General features: G+C 36.1%; 1 non-coding gene across 1 annotated transcript; it reads left to right on the top strand.

The window, feature by feature from the left end:
• The first annotated feature begins 2,884 nt into the window (after positions 1-2,884).
• Positions 2,885-2,957, top strand: Trnar-ucu. The gene has a single exon. It is a non-coding gene; the product is annotated as a tRNA-Arg (tRNA).
• The last annotated feature ends 3,053 nt before the right edge of the window (positions 2,958-6,010 follow it).

Here is a 6,010-nt window from a genome sequence, read left to right as displayed (position 1 = left end):
CTGATCGGTTACCCAGGATCGAACCCCAGTTGATTCTAGTTTTAAGAAATAATCTTACTTGCGTAAAGTTTGAAAATGGATCAATTATCAATTACAATGTGTTATAAACAAACACGAATAACCACCTGAAAAATGTGTTTCGGCGAAAATAGAAAAATAGGTTTCACGTTGCTCACTGTTCATTGAAGCAACATTACAAGAGTGACTGAACATTCCGAAATTTAATTAAATGATGAAACTGTAGAGCTTCTTATTCTTCTCTCGGAATCAGTTCACAAATAAGACATTCCTACTGTTTACATTTCTACTCAGCCTTAGTTTTAGTCGATCCAGGCCTTCTAAAGCACAAATTCTTATCATTATTTGCATTTCTGACACATTTACATGAATACAAACCCTCACAGGTTTGCGCTTGTATGTTCATTCTTTCTGTGCTAAACATAATGTTATTTATTTTGTGTTTTATTATCTCATTAAAACAGAAAATGCCCCCCAGTGGTACAGCGGTATGTCTGCGGACTTATAACGCTAGAAACCGGGTTTCGATACCCATGATGGGCAGAGCACAGATAGCCTATTGTGTAGCTCTGTGCTTAACTTCAAACAAACAAAATAGAAAAATTAAGATTAACATACAAGGCTGTAAATGATCCGTAAAAAAGTTTAACATCTTTAGTATAAACCAAATTTTCGTATGTTCAGAAAAACAATAAAGTATGCGTGACGGACTACTAAGTGAAATAAACACATTGACCAAGACGTCGTCTTGACGATATATTATTTACAAGAAACACTAATCATTCTAGGTTCTATCCTCCTAAATTATTCACATCTCCTTGCTTTAATCCTTTAGGAACAGCCAAAAAACTGGGCCAAGCACGAAAAAGTATACCATGAGTAAAGTAAATTACACAGTGTGTTGACTCAGTTCACAGATGTGTAGCTTACGACTTGTTGTAATTGGTTTATTTTCAGACATTCGGTTTAAAGATGATTTTAGAACGTTAGAACCAAACGTGTTTTCGAATTAATTTAGAGGAATAAAATTAGCATATCCGGAAACAACGGTACCCAAAGTATATCACTATACATAATTTTGACATGTATTTAACAAATTTGACAGATATTTTATAGAGAGAAATGTGATTGTTTAATTTTTTTCTTTTAGTTATTTATTTATTTTTGCACCTTCATTAAATGTTACTTGAATATTTGAAATAAAAATTACAGAAATGACGTGTATACGACAGGTTATTCCCCTTGATCACAGTAGTTATGTTCATGTATTCATAATATTGAACAGTTATGTTCGCGTGTTCATAATATTCATATAACTCTTATTTAAAACCCTATATTTAGAATTGTTTCTTTATTCATAACTTTTGCGCAAAGCTACCAAGAGCTATCTGCGCGTTGTCGTTCCTAATTTTAGAATACACTATACTGGAAGGCAGGTTGTCAACAGCATCCAGTTTCAGCTCTTGGGCTACTCTCGTCTAACTGAATAGTCAGGTTTCATCGTAATTCCGATAGCGAAATTTTAGCGTTGTAAGTTCTTAAACCTAACTTATGTAAGTGAACAAACAACTGGCAGGAAAATGAACTTCCAAAATCTTTGTTTATCTCCAGAACAAAGATACATTAGACTGCCTGCTGTGTCCACCTCGAGAATCGAACCCTGGATTTAAGTGTTATAAGTTCGTAAACTTATCGCTGTGCTACGGGGGGGGGAGAAATCAAATATCAAATTTTGACCGCTTCTGTCACGTTTTCTTGTGAAGAATATTTTGTAAGAACATCTGTCATATTATCACATTATCCACTTAATTTAGCACAATAAAGATATTGGCTAGCATCAGAACAAAAACAAAACATAAACAGGAACATCATATTCCTCTAACATGTACATCTGCCAAAATTCATAGCATTGGCTGGACACGGTGTACGTGTTCTTCGTATCACAATCGAAGTTTGTCGTTTTAAAGATTTCAAATATAAATGAAAAAAAGGGAATTAGAATTGATATAATCAACACATAGCTCTCACACGGGACCGTACTAGAACCATAACAACGCTGAATAAAAATTAAACAAAAAGAATTAGAATTGATATAATCAACACATAGCTCTCACACGGGACCGTACTAGAACCATAACAACGCTGAATAAAAATTAAACAAAAAGAATTAGAATTGATATAATCAACACACAGCTCTCACACAAGACCGTGCTACAACCATGACAACGTTGAATAAAAATTAAACAAAAAGAATTATAATTGATATAATCAACACATAGCTCTCACACGGGACCGTGCTACAACCATGACAACGCTGTATGTAAAAACAAAAAAACGAAAATAATAGTAAAGTGTCAAATCAATTACAACAGGTCATATCAAAATGTGGAGGGGTGAAAAAATTCACATTGGTTGTCTCCCAAATTGAGCATATTATATATGTTTGTTGTTAAGCACAAAGCTACACAATGAGATATCTATGCTCTGCCCACGGTGGGTATCAAAACCTAGTTGCCGCTGAGCCACTGGGGACAAATTATAAATGTACTACGCGTTGTCGTGAATTTGTGAAGTTATACCATTACGAGTGAAAAGTACTGAACTAAACATATGTACATTCACACCTTTCATGTGCATTTGTTTCGTATTTCTTTTATATTAAAACAGTCCCCAGGTGGGGCACTGGTAGGTCAACGGACTTACAACGTTAAAATCCAGCAGGTAACCTAATGTGGCTTTGTTCTAAAACAACGAACTCGTACCCTTAATAGTACGAATTATTATTTTTTTCTTTTTATTTACTAACATGTTGAAATAGAACTCAATCCCAGATTTTGTTGTTAAAGATTAGTATTACATAAAACGCGTCCTTATAGCGCAGTGGATAGCGCGTTGGATTTCTAATCCAAAAGTACCGGGTTCGTTCCCCGGCAGGGATGCCCACAACCATTGCCTGGTCCCAAGTCCAGGATGAGAAAGGAGGAAGAGGGTTGGGCGCTGGGCTAGCAACTCCGCCCCGTAAAAACCAAACTGCTAAAAAATTACTGCAACAACAACTTCCTGCAACATAAAATAAATAGAAAATGTAAAAGTTAACCAGATTGTATATTCCGTATTAATAAATGAAGAACGAACTGTTATATGTCATTATATTAACCCTAACTCTTGTAATGTTATTCTATTTTGTTCGTTAAAATTCAATATAATGAAAGACCTTTGCCATTTACGGCTTAACAACAAGAGTAAAATGTGAGTCAGCTATCAATGGTTTATGATGCGTTGCTGTCCGTGATTACGAAGCTTTCCGGTACAGTGGTTATAAGGTTATGAAATGTATAGAAGATTAGTTTTATGCTTTACGTTACTTAAGGTTTTAACCTTACGAGCGAACCACGTGCATCCTATACGAACCGAACTGCTATCTCTTACCTTCTGTTTATCACGTGCAACTAAGATAACAAAGTGCAGTACTTTTTCGTTTCAGTTTCGTAAATAGCTTTAAGCTTTAAAAACAAACCACTCACTGAGCTCAGCGATAAGGAAACTCTGAGTCAACACATGGATGTTAGGCTATACATCACAATGTTTGGAAACAGATGTTATAACCTCGGAAAGAAACACCTAAAGGACACGGAACACTCAAAGTTACAGTGTTTGTTACTGTCATCGGCACAGCTGTGCTGAACCAAAAATAAAATACACTTTTTGAGCAATGTTGAGATCCTGATATATAATGGCGTTATGGTTTGGTTTATTACGAATTTCGCGCAAAGCTACACGAGAGCCATCTGCGTGGTGTCCTAGCTTCAATAACATGTGATTTGTTATATTCACGTGGTGTCCTAGCTTCAATAACATGTGATTTGTTATATTCACGTGGTATCCTAGCTTCAATAACATGTGATTTGTTATATTCACGTGGTGTCCTAGCTTCAATAACATGTGATTTGTTATATTCACGTGATGTCCTAGCTTCAATAACAAGTGATTTGTTATATTCACGTGGTGTCCTAGCTTCAATAACATGTGATTTGTTATATTCACGTGGTGTCCTAGCTTCAATAACATCTGATTTGTTATATTTACGTGGTGTTCTAGCTTCAATAACATGTGAAGAACATGTTTCCACCACTGCCCCCCCCCCCGAATAAAATACTGGTCAGAACAATGGTTTCTAGGTAGCGTTGTTTAGTTGAAATACTGGTCAGAACAATGGTTTCTAAGTATCGTTATTTAGTTAAAAATACTGGTCAGAACAATTGTTTCTAATTATCGTTATTTAGTTAAAAATACTGGTCAGAACAATGGTTTCTAAGTATCGTTACTTAGTTAAAAATATTGGTCAGAACAATTGTTTCTAAGTATCGTTATTTAGTTAAAAATACTGGTCAGAACAATGGTTTCTAGGTAGCGTTGTTTAGTTGAAATACTGGTCAGAACAATGGTTTCTAAGTATCGTTACTTAGTTAAAAATACTGGTCAGAACAATGGTTTCTAGGTAGCGTTGTTTAGTTGAAATACTGGTCAGAACAATGGTTTCTAAGTATCGTTACTTAGTTAAAAATACTGGTCAGAACAATGGTTTCTAGGTAGCAACTGTGTAATTTTGGGATCCACACGTGATCAGGAAATCCAGAAAAGTTGAAATAAAATATAGGGTTCCGTAGTCTTAATCTTACGAGTCTTACGCGGTGCCTTTTTATGTGGATATAGTGGTCGTAGCAGTTTAATATCGCCTCAAAGGTAACCATTTTCTTCGCTCTGGTCATGGCTTTCCATGTCTTCCGAAAATTCTGCGAAGATATCCAATCAGTATGCAGACTTGGAATTTTTATTGGAGCCATCGGAAATTCTTCTTTGACCACTCCTTACTCCCTGTTTTCTCTGCAACTTGCATCCCGTCGTAATTGCATCTACATCTTTTTAAATGTTCCATTAGAATAACATCAGACAAAGTTTTGAAACAAAGAGAAAAAAAATCATCATTTTACCAGTAAAAAAGTAATTATTGTTTCTTTTCCATTTTTGTTTTGTTTTGTTTTTTGATTGATGAACGCTGTTGGGTTCCTCATACGATAGTGCATATTTCGTAAAATTTACCAGAGGGTTGAGGAAATACCGGAAGTGTACTTTCCGGAGGTGAAATAGCGAACGTGCTCTGGTTGAGTCAGAGATTCGTTGTTAATCGTACGAAATTGGCCGTTTTGATGCCATGGCAGTAAATGCTATTTGATTTATTTGGCTAAATGAAAAAGGTTAATTTGTATTCATGTCGTCAGTCGGTTTATTCTTTGTAGAAACGTACTTGTTGGTGACTTCTGTCACTTGCTGTGTTCCATTTCGTGAGTTGAAAATAGTTACAGAAGAATCGACCACGTGCTTTACCAAGGACCTTTATTTTGTGTTTTTAGGAGGCATTGCATTTATTTTGTACTTTACTTGTCCATCCAAAATTTGTTTGTTGTTAAGCAAAGAGCTATACAATGGGCTATCTGTGCTGTGCCCACCGCGAGTATTGAAAATATTTTTAACGTTATAAGGCTTCAGACACAACGCCGATCCACTAGGAGTGTGTGCATCTAAAAAAAAAACTATTTTAGGCAAATTTAACGTATTCATTTCGTTTTGTATAAGGTTCTTGCCAAGCCTGGCTTACTGATCCGGATTGTGAAGCTGAAGGTTTACAACTCGCGTCCCGTAACCGCATAAACAGTTTCCGCACTTGATGTCCATGAGTGGACTATAAGTGTGACAGTCAAATCCAACTATTCTATCAGACAAAATTAGCCCAAGACTTGGCGATGGGGACTGTTTAATAGCTACCTTCCCTCTAGCCTATCAGTTCTAAATTGCCCCCCCAGTGGCACAGCGGTATGTCTGTGGACTTACAACGCTAGAAACCGAGTTTCGATACCCGTGGTGGGCAGAGCACAGATAGCCCATTGTGTAGATTTGGGCTTAATTCCAAACAAACAGTTCTAAACTAGCGACT

This window comes from Limulus polyphemus, unplaced genomic scaffold (assembly GCF_000517525.1).
Source record: "Limulus polyphemus unplaced genomic scaffold, Limulus_polyphemus-2.1.2 Scaffold173, whole genome shotgun sequence".
Lineage (NCBI taxonomy): Eukaryota > Metazoa > Arthropoda > Merostomata > Xiphosura > Limulidae > Limulus > Limulus polyphemus.
Note: the sequence above shows the minus strand (reverse complement) of the source record. Positions and strands in the feature narration are given on the sequence as shown.